General features: G+C 29.3%; 1 long non-coding RNA gene across 1 annotated transcript in view; it reads right to left on the bottom strand.

The window, feature by feature from the left end:
* The window catches only part of LOC145937981 (uncharacterized), a 422,282-nt gene that overhangs the window by 391,898 nt on the left and 15,523 nt on the right, over nt 1-14,861 (bottom strand). The gene's annotated exons all lie outside the window — the stretch shown is intronic.

Here is a 14,861-nt window from a genome sequence, read left to right as displayed (position 1 = left end):
AAGCGAACGAACCGAGCGTATCTCCTCTCCGCGCTTCCTCCGACAGCCGTTGGCACCCCTGCTGCACCCATGCGGCATTAGGGGTGCTGCCTAACCTGAAACACGTATGCACAAGAAAGGATCTCTCTCTCTCTTTCTCTTTCTGGCGGCGCGCTATCTACTCCCCGGATGAATGTGCGAGAGAAATATTTTTAACAGCGGCACACACGGGGGCCTAGCCATCTCATTAAGAGGTGCACTGGTACGTCGATGCAAAAAGCGAGGAAGCTATGCAAAGCTATGAAGCAGGAATTCGCGAGAGGTGCTAAGTCAGTACGCAATTAAAAATCACGCTTTCGACAACTCATATCCGCCATTCGCGAAAATCAAGCAGCAGATATAGAGAAATCTGCGATAGTTGTATCAATTATATGAAGTACGTTCATCTCGTAAAAGTTTATCTCAGTAAATAAAAAAAAAAGTGGATACAGATTCCTTACGCACATAATAAATTCCGGAAATAGACAGTTCGTTTTTTTCTCTTAAAAAATTGAACGAATATTTCTATATCAACTTTCATAGCAAAAAAAGACTCAAGTTTATTGTGCAAAAAATTTACAAGTCTTATTTAGTTTTGTTAAAATTTAACTCTCTTATATCAACTCAAAAAAGATAATTTTATTATATATACAAACAATCGCAGAACAAAAATATTATTATATATTATTTCTAACCTTTTTAAGAATTGCAATCATACGTTTAAAAGCTCTGATACTGATTATTGATTAATGTGCAACAAATATTTTTGGTAATACTAAAAAAGTCCATACAGCATCAAAACCAAAACATGTCTAAAATCGGGACATAAGACGTCTTTAAGATGTCTTTAAGACATTATGTCATAAAATGTCTTAAAGACGTCTTAAAGATGTCTTATGTCCCGATTTTAGACATGTTTTGGTTTTGATGCTGTGTGGGAGAACTCTAAAAAATCGCTGAGATCGCGCAGAAGCTTCGAAGATTATTTATTGTCGAGCGCGTATTAAAATAAATAAAATAAAATATGTCTAAAATAACTGTGTAAGAGTGTGCATTAAACAAAAAATAAATGTCACGCATTGCTGATATAAATATTATTATTTCTTCTATTATTTTTCGACTTGCAATCTCATATTGTTTGCGATACATATCGCTCTATCATACATGATTTTCACAAAAATTATTGACCAAAATTTAAATTAAAATTTACGTATACTTTCATATCAAAATTACGGCTATCTTTCTGTCTTTTACGGTTTGTATTTCTTGTCGTACTTTCACTATTTTCGCATCCACATGTTTACACTCGATAAATCTATTGAGATTCTTATTCTGTAAATAAATCAAAGACATGACTGCGTGAAATGCATTGGATAATCATCTGATCGTCAGAAACTATCGTACTTTCTATCATACATATATAACATTCTTCTTTTCCTTTTTGCTTCGCGCGCGCGAGTGACATTTACATATTTATTATTCTCTTCTATATTCTGCACGATATTTCTGTAAAATCCAAATCAAACGAATATAAACGATCACGAATATCAGTGAGAAAATGCGTTATTTAATTTGATTTTATAATAAATTATTGTTTTATATATAATGAAGAACAATTTGCTAAAAAATATAATAAATTAATAATTGACTTTTCACGATTGTTTACTGGTATTGTTTATAAACAATTTGTTTTTCTCACTTAATCTGGACCCACAAAAGGATAAGTTAAGTACATATTCTATTTAATTCATGGAAGCTAATAAGCAGAGTATTCCTTTCCAAATATTAAAAATTTTGCGGAAGGAATTAGAAGTATCTAAAAAGAATTCTGGACACCACCGAAACTGCAATGTGTGTTTTCCAGATCCACGTGTTTCAAAAGCGTCGTTTTTTTTATTAGTTCAAAGAATATTAAAGCGTGATTAAAACAAAATAGAAAAATTGACACTCGCCAAATTTGTGGAATATCGAAAACTGTGTCGCGGTTTTGGCCTCTTTTTAAATAATTTTCGCGAAACCTAACACCTTCCATAAACTAATAGAAAAATTGATGCTCACACAATTCGTGCATTTCTAAACACGTGCAATTTATCAATATATTGGCCCTTGAACGATGACTCCGCACAGATTACTTTTTATTAATATATGTTTGAGAATATGATATATGTGTGCTTCAATTTATAGTGTAATTATGCATTTGTTATTATAAGATAGAAATCCATCGCAACTAACTCAACAAAAATTCTTGTTATCGCGGGTTAATAGTACGTTAATGTTAGTCTCTTAATTCCTTGCAGGCTTTATCTCGTTGATTAGTGGGCCAAACAACGTGCGGAATAAGGAAAAATGAAGAAACGCGATAACCGAGCAAAGAACTTTCCGGGTACGTGATTTGGGTGAATAAAATCTACATGAAGGTGCAAGGGACACCACCAAAGGCGCGGGAAACTTGGTCGCCCGAGGTCGCTGCAGCTATTAAAGTCCTCTTATCTAAAAACTCCTTTAAAGATGTAACGTCAAAAAATGAAATTCACCGCACAAGCCATAGGAATCGGCTCGTTTTGGGATCCCCCGAAAAGAACGTATCTTATTTCTGTTTATAAACTTCGTTGACTCTTCAAGCGTATTTCCCATACAATTTTCCAATAATCAGATAGTCCCGTCGAAGCACGAAAAAAAATCGGGTGTGAAGCTGGCACCCCTATGTTATGCTATCATAGTTCTGTTAAGAGTTCTAAGTTATTTAAAACCATAGGAAGAGTTCTTGATAATTTTTAGAAATAGTTCCGGTCATTACAAATAACGAAAATCAATTTCAAAAAATAGGAATGCCAACTTCACATTTTTTTTACACATCGACTTCCAATAGTTCTAAGCAGAGTTTTAAGGTTCTTTTAAATAGTTACATAGTTTCTGATTATTTTGTAAAAAAGTTCTGCAATTTTTAAATAAAAAAACGTATCTTTAATAACGAAGGTATTTATCAAGGGGTGTCTCACTGTGGCAATACATGTACATTTTTTCTGGAATTACTTACGCATTACTTCGCATTACGTCGTATTATTTCGCATTACGTATTACTTCGCATTGATTAACAATTTTTTTGAGAGTCAAATTTATGATTATTTATTAATATTTCAGATAAATAGGGGTAATAATCGCAGAAAAATAATTTTTTAAATTTAATAAAATAAGTTTTGTATGTGTTTGTGTGTGTGTAAAATCAAAGTTTATTCTTGTATGTATTGCGTACATATGCACTCAGTGCTTCGGTAGTAGTGCACATGTACGCGTTCTCGCTTGTTTTATTCGTCTCTTTTTCCATCACGTGAGGAAGAGACAGAAGACTATATAAAAAAAATTAATTGAAAAAAATACAAAGAACTAAAGAAAATATATAATGACTAACTTTGTAATGACTAACTATGTAATAAAAATGTATAATATATAAGCTAACTAATATATAGACCTACCTATATAATATGCTACCTAACTAAAATATATATATATGTAAACACAACTCCATACAAATATATGTATAACAAAATATTATAATTTATAAAATCATTAATAATTGATCAAATCAGTATTAAAAGTTTGTATTTTGTGTTTAAATTCGTATAAAAGAAATAAAAATTTAATATGAACATATAAATAAATTTTTATTAAAAATGTTTTTAATTGATTTTGTAAAAATTTTTGAATTTTTTAGCCAGTTAAAAATAATTTTTTTTTTTTTATTTTTATTTATAATCGGAAACGTCTTGTTATATATTAAGTATTATACATATAGGGATATCTTAATTTGGGTGTTCCAACTAAAAAAATATTTGTATGATAAAAAATATTAATATTGAATTTTTTGCATAATATGTATATCGATTACATAATTAATAATAATATCTTATAAATTTATTTCTCTTAATATCTTTCTCCATTTTATTTGCATTTTTCTTTACTAAATTAAAGTTTTAGTACTAACATTTAAATATATTGTATTTTATTTGAAAAGAATTGATATTATTTTCGATGAAATCAGAAACAATACATACAATTTTATAAAATGTTATTACATATCCTATAATATTCTGACATTATGCAAAACTTCTAAATAGTGTTTATTTTAGTAAATAAAGAGGAATATTTAATTGGAAAAAACTGCAAGATACTCTATATATTAGTTACTGTATTTGTAAAACAAAAAATTATAAACAAACATACTGAATTACTTTAAAATTACATGGAATTACTTCAGCATTACATGGAATTACTTTATATTGTTTAGTATTACACGTAATTCCGTCGCATTACTTATAATTACACGGCGTATTACATGGAATTACTTGGAATTCCCGATAATTCGCAATACCAATTTTTGGTGAGTGAGACACCCCTTGCTATTAATGCTACAAACCAGATTATCAGAACTGTTAAAAATTATTTATTCAGCGGGACATGGAAATTTTTCGACAATAAATAAAAAATTTATTAATGTTTCTATAATTATTTTAACAATTTCGGGTAGCACCGGACGAATTCTACCAATAACTATTAATTCTCGAAGCGCTAGGATTAATATATAAACAGTTATTGCAAACTTTCGTATGTCAGGTCGAAAAATTTCTGGCCCGACGGAAAAGTGATAAAAGTGAAATAAATCGATATCTTTTGAACTATAATAATTAGAGACATGCGGTTTCCACGTTTTTACTTGTTTTATCAAATACTATTAATTCTCCTAGCCTGATTATCAGAACTGTTAAAAATTATTTATTCAGCGGGACATGGAACTTTTTCGACAATAAATAAAAAATTTTTTAATGTTTCTATAATTATTTTAACAATTTCGGGTAGCACCGGACGAGTTCTAGCAATAACTATTAATTCTCGAAGCGCTAGGATTAATATATAAAAAGTTATTGCAAACTTTCGTATGACAGGTGGAAAAATTTCTGGCCCGTCGTAAAAGTGGTAAAAGTGAAATAAATCGATATCTTTTAAAGTATAATAATTAGAGACATGCGGTTTCCACGTTTTTACTTGTTTTATCAATAGCTATTAATTCACCAAGTCTGATTATCAGAATTGTTAAAAATTATTTATTCAGCGGGACAGAAATTTTTCGACAATAAATAAAAAATTTTTTAATGTTTCTATAATTATTTTAACAATTTCGGGTAGCACCGGACGAGTTCTAGCAATAACTGTTAATTCTCGAAGCGCTAGGATTAATATATAAAAAGTTATTGCAAACTTTCGTATGACAGGTGGAAAAATTTCTGGCCCGTCGTAAAAGTGGTAAAAGTGAAATAAATCGATATCTTTTAAACTATAATAATTAGAGACATGCGGTTTCCACGTTTTTACTTGTTTTATCAATAGCTATTAATTCACCAAGTCTGATTATCAGAATTGTTAAAAATTATTTATTCAGCGGGACATAGAAATTTTTCGACAATAAATAAAAAATTTTTTAATGTTTCTATAATTATTTTAACAATTTCGGGTAGCACCGGACGAGTTCTAGCAATAACTATTAATTCTTGAAGCGCTAGGATTAATATATAAAAAGTTATTGCAAACTTTCGTATGACAGGTCGATAAATTTCTGGCCCGACGGAAAAGTAATAAAAGTGAAATAAATCGATATCTTTTAAACTATAATAATTAGAGACATGCGGTTTCCACGTTTTTACTTGTTTTATCAAATACTATTAATTCTCCTAGCCTGATTATCAGAACTGTTAAAAATTATTTATTCAGCGGGACATGGAAATTTTTCGACAATAAATAAAAAATTTTTTAATGTTTCTATAATTATTTTAACAATTTCGGGTAGCACCGGACGAGTTCTAGCAATAACTATTAATTCTCGAAGCGCTAGGATTAATATATAAAAAGTTATTGCAAACTTTCGTATGACAGGTGGAAAAATTTCTGGCCCGTCGTAAAAGTGGTAAAAGTGAAATAAATCGATATCTTTTAAACTATAATAATTAGAGACATGCGGTTTCCACGTTTTTACTTGTTTTATCAATAGCTATTAATTCACCAAGTCTGATTATCAGAATTGTTAAAAATTATTTATTCAGCGGGACATAGAAATTTTTCGACAATAAATAAAAAATTTTTTAATGTTTCTATAATTATTTTAACAATTTCGGGTAGCACCGGACGAGTTCTAGCAATAACTATTAATTCTTGAAGCGCTAGGATTAATATATAAAAAGTTATTGCAAACTTTCGTATGACAGGTCGATAAATTTCTGGCCCGACGGAAAAGTCATAAAAGTGAAATAAATCGATATCTTTTAAACTATAATAATTAGAGACATGCGGTTTCCACGTTTTTACTTGTTTTATCAATAGCTATTAATTCACCAAGTCTGATTATCAGAATTGTTAAAAATTATTTATTCAGCGGGACATAGAAATTTTTCGACAATAAATAAAAAATTTATTAATGTTTCTATAATTATTTTAACAATTTCGGGTAGCACCGGACGAATTCTACCAATAACTATTAATTCTCGAAGCGCTAGGATTAATATATAAAAAGTTATTGCAAACTTTCGTATGACAGGTGGAAAAATTTCTGGCCCGTCGTAAAAGTGGTAAAAGTGAAATAAATCGATATCTTTTAAACTATAATAATTAGAGACATGCGGTTTCCACGTTTTTACTTGTTTTATCAATAGCTATTAATTCACCAAGTCAGATTATCAGAATTGTTAAAAATTATTTATTCAGCGGGACATAGAAATTTTTCGACAATAAATAAAAAATTTATTAATGTTTCTATAATTATTTTAACAATTTCGGGTAGCACCGGACGAATTCTACCAATAACTATTAATTCTCGAAGCGCTAGGATTAATATATAAAAAGTTATTGCAAACTTTCGTATGACAGGTGGAAAAATTTCTGGCCCGTCGTAAAAGTGGTAAAAGTGAAATAAATCGATATCTTTTAAACTATAATAATTAGAGACATGCGGTTTCCACGTTTTTACTTGTTTTATCAATAGCTATTAATTCACCAAGTCTGATTATCAGAATTGTTAAAAATTATTTATTCAGCGGGACATAGAAATTTTTCGACAATAAATAAAAAATTTTTTAATGTTTCTATAATTATTTTAACAATTTCGGGTAGCACCGGATGAGTTCTAGCAATAACTATTAATTCTCGAAGCGCTAGGATTAATATATAAAAAGTTATTGCAAACTTTCGTATGACAGGTCGATAAATTTCTGGCCCGACGGAAAAGTAATAAAAGTGAAATAAAAAGATATCTTTTAAACTATAATAATTAGAGACATGCGGTTTCCACGTTTTTACTTGTTTTATCAATAGCTATTAATTCACCAAGTCTGATTATCAGAATTGTTAAAAATTATTTATTCAGCGGGACATAGAAATTTTTCGACAATAAATAAAAAATTTTTTAATGTTTCTATAATTATTTTAACAATTTCGGGTAGCACCGGACGAGTTCTAGCAATAACTATTAATTCTCGAAGCGCTAGGATTAATATATAAAAAGTTATTGCAAACTTTCGTATGACAGGTGGAAAAATTTCTGGCCCGTCGTAAAAGTGGTAAAAGTGAAATAAATCGATATCTTTTAAACTATAATAATTAGAGACATGCGGTTTCCACGTTTTTACTTGTTTTATCAAATACTATTAATTCTCCTAGCCTGATTATCAGAACTGTTAAAAATTATTTATTCAGCGGGACATGGAAATTTTTCGACAATAAATAAAAAATTTTTTAATGTTTCTATAATTATTTTAACAATTTCGGGTAGCACCGGACGAGTTCTAGCAATAACTATTAATTCTCGAAGCGCTAGGATTAATATATAAAAAGTTATTGCAAACTTTCGTATGACAGGTGGAAAAATTTCTGGCCCGTCGTAAAAGTGGTAAAAGTGAAATAAATCGATATCTTTTAAACTATAATAATTAGAGACATGCGGTTTCCACGTTTTTACTTGTTTTATCAATAGCTATTAATTCACCAAGTCTGATTATCAGAATTGTTAAAAATTATTTATTCAGCGGGACATAGAAATTTTTCGACAATAAATAAAAAATTTTTTAATGTTTCTATAATTATTTTAACAATTTCGGGTAGCACCGGACGAGTTCTAGCAATAACTATTAATTCTCGAAGCGCTAGGATTAATATATAAAAAGTTATTGCAAACTTTCGTATGACAGGTGGAAAAATTTCTGGCCCGTCGTAAAAGTGGTAAAAGTGAAATAAATCGATATCTTTTAAACTATAATAATTAGAGACATGCGGTTTCCACGTTTTTACTTGTTTTATCAAATACTATTAATTCTCCTAGCCTGATTATCAGAACTGTTAAAAATTATTTATTCAGCGGGACATGGAAATTTTTCGACAATAAATAAAAAATTTTTTAATGTTTCTATAATTATTTTAACAATTTCGGGTAGCACCGGACGAGTTCTAGCAATAACTATTAATTCTCGAAGCGCTAGGATTAATATATAAAAAGTTATTGCAAACTTTCGTATGACAGGTGGAAAAATTTCTGGCCCGTCGTAAAAGTGGTAAAAGTGAAATAAATCGATATCTTTTAAACTATAATAATTAGAGACATGCGGTTTCCACGTTTTTACTTGTTTTATCAATAGCTATTAATTCACCAAGTCTGATTATCAGAATTGTTAAAAATTATTTATTCAGCGGGACATAGAAATTTTTCGACAATAAATAAAAAATTTTTTAATGTTTCTATAATTATTTTAACAATTTCGGGTAGCACCGGACGAGTTCTAGCAATAACTATTAATTCTCGAAGCGCTAGGATTAATATATAAAAAGTTATTGCAAACTTTCGTATGACAGGTCGATAAATTTCTGGCCCGACGGAAAAGTAATAAAAGTGAAATAAATCGATATCTTTTAAACTATAATAATTAGAGACATGCGGTTTCCACGTTTTTACTTGTTTTATCAATAGCTATTAATTCACCAAGTCTGATTATCAGAATTGTTAAAAATTATTTATTCAGCGGGACATAGAAATTTTTCGACAATAAATAAAAAATTTATTAATGTTTCTATAATTATTTTAACAATTTCGGGTAGCACCGGACGAATTCTACCAATAACTATTAATTCTCGAAGCGCTAGGATTAATATATAAAAAGTTATTGCAAACTTTCGTATGTCAGGTCGAAAAATTTCTGGCCCGACGGAAAAGTGATAAAAGTGAAATAAATCGATATCTTTTGAACTATAATAATTAGAGACATGCGGTTTCCACGTTTTTACTTGTTTTATCAAATACTATTAATTCTCCTAGCCTGATTATCAGAACTGTTAAAAATTATTTATTCAGCGGGACATGGAAATTTTTCGACAATAAATAAAAAATTTTTTAATGTTTCTATAATTATTTTAACAATTTCGGGTAGCACCGGACGAGTTCTAGCAATAACTATTAATTCTCGAAGCGCTAGGATTAATATATAAAAAGTTATTGCAAACTTTCGTATGACAGGTGGAAAAATTTCTGGCCCGTCGTAAAAGTGGTAAAAGTGAAATAAATCGATATCTTTTAAACTATAATAATTAGAGACATGCGGTTTCCACGTTTTTACTTGTTTTATCAATAGCTATTAATTCACCAAGTCTGATTATCAGAATTGTTAAAAATTATTTATTCAGCGGGACATAGAAATTTTTCGACAATAAATAAAAAATTTTTTAATGTTTCTATAATTATTTTAACAATTTCGGGTAGCACCGGACGAGTTCTAGCAATAACTATTAATTCTCGAAGCGCTAGGATTAATATATAAAAAGTTATTGCAAACTTTCGTATGACAGGTCGATAAATTTCTGGCCCGACGGAAAAGTAATAAAAGTGAAATAAATCGATATCTTTTAAACTATAATAATTAGAGACATGCGGTTTCCACGTTTTTACTTGTTTTATCAATAGCTATTAATTCACCAAGTCTGATTATCAGAATTGTTAAAAATTATTTATTCAGCGGGACATAGAAATTTTTCGACAATAAATAAAAAATTTTTTAATGTTTCTATAATTATTTTAACAATTTCGGGTAGCACCGGACGAGTTCTAGCAATAACTATTAATTCTCGAAGCGCTAGGATTAATATATAAAAAGTTATTGCAAACTATAGAATGACAGGTGGAAAAATTTCTGGCCCGTCGTAAAAGTGGTAAAAGTGAAATAAATCGATATCTTTTAAACTATAATAATTAGAGACATGCGGTTTCCACGTTTTTACTTGTTTTATCAAATACTATTAATTCTCCTAGCCTGATTATCAGAACTGTTAAAAATTATTTATTCAGCGGGACATGGAAATTTTTCGACAATAAATAAAAAATTTTTTAATGTTTCTATAATTATTTTAACAATTTCGGGTAGCACCGGACGAGTTCTAGCAATAACTATTAATTCTCGAAGCGCTAGGATTAATATATAAAAAGTTATTGCAAACTTTCGTATGACAGGTGGAAAAATTTCTGGCCCGTCGTAAAAGTGGTAAAAGTGAAATAAATCGATATCTTTTAAACTATAATAATTAGAGACATGCGGTTTCCACGTTTTTACTTGTTTTATCAATAGCTATTAATTCACCAAGTCTGATTATCAGAATTGTTAAAAATTATTTATTCAGCGGGACATAGAAATTTTTCGACAATAAATAAAAAATTTTTTAATGTTTCTATAATTATTTTAACAATTTCGGGTAGCACCGGACGAGTTCTAGCAATAACTATTAATTCTCGAAGCGCTAGGATTAATATATAAAAAGTTATTGCAAACTTTCGTATGACAGGTGGAAAAATTTCTGGCCCGTCGTAAAAGTGGTAAAAGTGAAATAAATCGATATCTTTTAAACTATAATAATTAGAGACATGCGGTTTCCACGTTTTTACTTGTTTTATCAATAGCTATTAATTCACCAAGTCTGATTATCAGAATTGTTAAAAATTATTTATTCAGCGGGACATAGAAATTTTTCGACAATAAATAAAAAATTTTTTAATGTTTCTATAATTATTTTAATAATTTCGGGTAGCACCGGACGAGTTCTAGCAATAACTATTAATTCTCGAAGCGCTAGGATTAATATATAAAAAGTTATTGCAAACTTTCGTATGACAGGTGGAAAAATTTCTGGCCCGTCGTAAAAGTGGTAAAAGTGAAATAAATCGATATCTTTTAAACTATAATAATTAGAGACATGCGGTTTCCACGTTTTTACTTGTTTTATCAAATACTATTAATTCTCCTAGCCTGATTATCAGAACTGTTAAAAATTATTTATTCAGCGGGACATGGAAATTTTTCGACAATAAATAAAAAATTTTTTAATGTTTCTATAATTATTTTAACAATTTCGGGTAGCACCGGACGAGTTCTAGCAATAACTATTAATTCTCGAAGCGCTAGGATTAATATATAAAAAGTTATTGCAAACTTTCGTATGACAGGTGGAAAAATTTCTGGCCCGTCGTAAAAGTGGTAAAAGTGAAATAAATCGATATCTTTTAAACTATAATAATTAGAGACATGCGGTTTCCACGTTTTTACTTGTTTTATCAATAGCTATTAATTCACCAAGTCTGATTATCAGAATTGTTAAAAATTATTTATTCAGCGGGACATAGAAATTTTTCGACAATAAATAAAAAATTTTTTAATGTTTCTATAATTATTTTAACAATTTCGGGTAGCACCGGACGAGTTCTAGCAATAACTATTAATTCTCGAAGCGCTAGGATTAATATATAAAAAGTTATTGCAAACTTTCGTATGTCAGGTCGAAAAATTTCTGGCCCGACGGAAAAGTGATAAAAGTGAAATAAATCGATATCTTTTGAACTATAATAATTAGAGACATGCGGTTTCCACGTTTTTACTTGTTTTATTAAATACTATTAATTCTCCTAGCCTGATTATCAGAACTGTTAAAAATTATTTATTCAGCGGGACATGGAAATTTTTCGACAATAAATAAAAAATTTTTTAATGTTTCTATAATTGTTTTAACAATTTCGGGTAGCACCGGACGAGTTCTAGCAATAACTATTAATTCTCGAAGCGCTAGGATTAATATATAAAAAGTTATTGCAAACTTTCGTATGACAGGTCGATAAATTTCTGGCCCGACGGAAAAGTAATAAAAGTGAAATAAATCGATATCTTTTAAACTATAATAATTAGAGACATGCGGTTTCCACGTTTTTACTTGTTTTATCAATAGCTATTAATTCACCAAGTCTGATTATCAGAATTGTTAAAAATTATTTATTCAGCGGGACATAGAAATTTTTCGACAATAAATAAAAAATTTTTTAATGTTTCTATAATTATTTTAACAATTTCGGGTAGCACCGGACGAGTTCTAGCAATAACTATTAATTCTCGAAGCGCTAGGATTAATATATAAAAAGTTATTGCAAACTATAGAATGACAGGTGGAAAAATTTCTGGCCCGTCGTAAAAGTGGTAAAAGTGAAATAAATCGATATCTTTTAAACTATAATAATTAGAGACATGCGGTTTCCACGTTTTTACTTGTTTTATCAAATACTATTAATTCTCCTAGCCTGATTATCAGAACTGTTAAAAATTATTTATTCAGCGGGACATGGAAATTTTTCAACAATAAATAAAAAATTTTTTAATGTTTCTATAATTATTTTAACAATTTCGGGTAGCACCGGACGAGTTCTAGCAATAACTATTAATTCTCGAAGCGCTAGGATTAATATATAAAAAGTTATTGCAAACTTTCGTATGACAGGTGGAAAAATTTCTGGCCCGTCGTAAAAGTGGTAAAAGTGAAATAAATCGATATCTTTTAAACTATAATAATTAGAGACATGCGGTTTCCACGTTTTTACTTGTTTTATCAATAGCTATTAATTCACCAAGTCTGATTATCAGAATTGTTAAAAATTATTTATTCAGCGGGACATAGAAATTTTTCGACAATAAATAAAAAATTTTTTAATGTTTCTATAATTATTTTAACAATTTCGGGTAGCACCGGACGAGTTCTAGCAATAACTATTAATTCTCGAAGCGCTAGGATTAATATATAAAAAGTTATTGCAAACTTTCGTATGACAGGTCGATAAATTTCTGGCCCGACGGAAAAGTAATAAAAGTGAAATAAATCGATATCTTTTAAACTATAATAATTAGAGACATGCGGTTTCCACGTTTTTACTTGTTTTATCAATAGCTATTAATTCACCAAGTCTGATTATCAGAATTGTTAAAAATTATTTATTCAGCGGGACATAGAAATTTTTCGACAATAAATAAAAAATTTTTTAATGTTTCTATAATTATTTTAACAATTTCGGGTAGCACCGGACGAGTTCTAGCAATAACTATTAATTCTCGAAGCGCTAGGATTAATATATAAAAAGTTATTGCAAACTTTCGTATGACAGGTCGATAAATTTCTGGCCCGACGGAAAAGTAATAAAAGTGAAATAAATCGATATCTTTTAAACTATAATAATTAGAGACATGCGGTTTCCACGTTTTTACTTGTTTTATCAATAGCTATTAATTCACCAAGTCTGATTATCAGAATTGTTAAAAATTATTTATTCAGCGGGACATAGAAATTTTTCGACAATAAATAAAAAATTTTTTAATGTTTCTATAATTATTTTAACAATTTCGGGTAGCACCGGACGAGTTCTAGCAATAACTATTAATTCTCGAAGCGCTAGGATTAATATATAAAAAGTTATTGCAAACTATAGAATGACAGGTGGAAAAATTTCTGGCCCGTCGTAAAAGTGGTAAAAGTGAAATAAATCGATATCTTTTAAACTATAATAATTAGAGACATGCGGTTTCCACGTTTTTACTTGTTTTATCAATAGCTATTAATTCACCAAGTCTGATTATCAGAATTGTTAAAAATTATTTATTCAGCGGGACATAGAAATTTTTCGACAATAAATAAAAAATTTTTTAATGTTTCTATAATTATTTTAACAATTTCGGGTAGCACCGGACGAGTTCTAGCAATAACTATTAATTCTCGAAGCGCTAGGATTAATATATAAAAAGTTATTGCAAACTTTCGTATGACAGGTGGAAAAATTTCTGGCCCGTCGTAAAAGTGGTAAAAGTGAAATAAATCGATATCTTTTAAACTATAATAATTAGAGACATGCGGTTTCCACGTTTTTACTTGTTTTATCAAATACTATTAATTCTCCTAGCCTGATTATCAGAACTGTTAAAAATTATTTATTCAGCGGGACATGGAAATTTTTCGACAATAAATAAAAAATTTTTTAATGTTTCTATAATTATTTTAACAATTTCGGGTAGCACCGGACGAGTTCTAGCAATAACTATTAATTCTCGAAGCGCTAGGATTAATATATAAAAAGTTATTGCAAACTTTCGTATGACAGGTCGATAAATTTCTGGCCCGACGGAAAAGTAATAAAAGTGAAATAAATCGATATCTTTTAAACTATAATAATTAGAGACATGCGGTTTCCACGTTTTTACTTGTTTTATCAATAGCTATTAATTCACCAAGTCTGATTATCAGAATTGTTAAAAATTATTTATTCAGCGGGACATAGAAATTTTTCGACAATAAATAAAAAATTTTTTAATGTTTCTATAATTATTTTAACAATTTCGGGTAGCACCGGACGAGTTCTAGCAATAACTATTAATTCTCGAAGCGCTAGGATTAATATATAAAAAGTTATTGCAAACTTTCGTATGACAGGTCGATAAATTTCTGGCCCGACGGAAAAGTAATAA

This window comes from Prenolepis imparis, unplaced genomic scaffold (assembly GCF_030444845.1).
Source record: "Prenolepis imparis isolate NDT839.2.m4 unplaced genomic scaffold, iyPreImpa1.0 SCAF_6, whole genome shotgun sequence".
Lineage (NCBI taxonomy): Eukaryota > Metazoa > Arthropoda > Insecta > Hymenoptera > Formicidae > Prenolepis > Prenolepis imparis.
The sequence above is the reverse complement of the archived record's forward strand: the minus strand, read 5'-3'. Positions and strand labels throughout refer to the sequence as shown.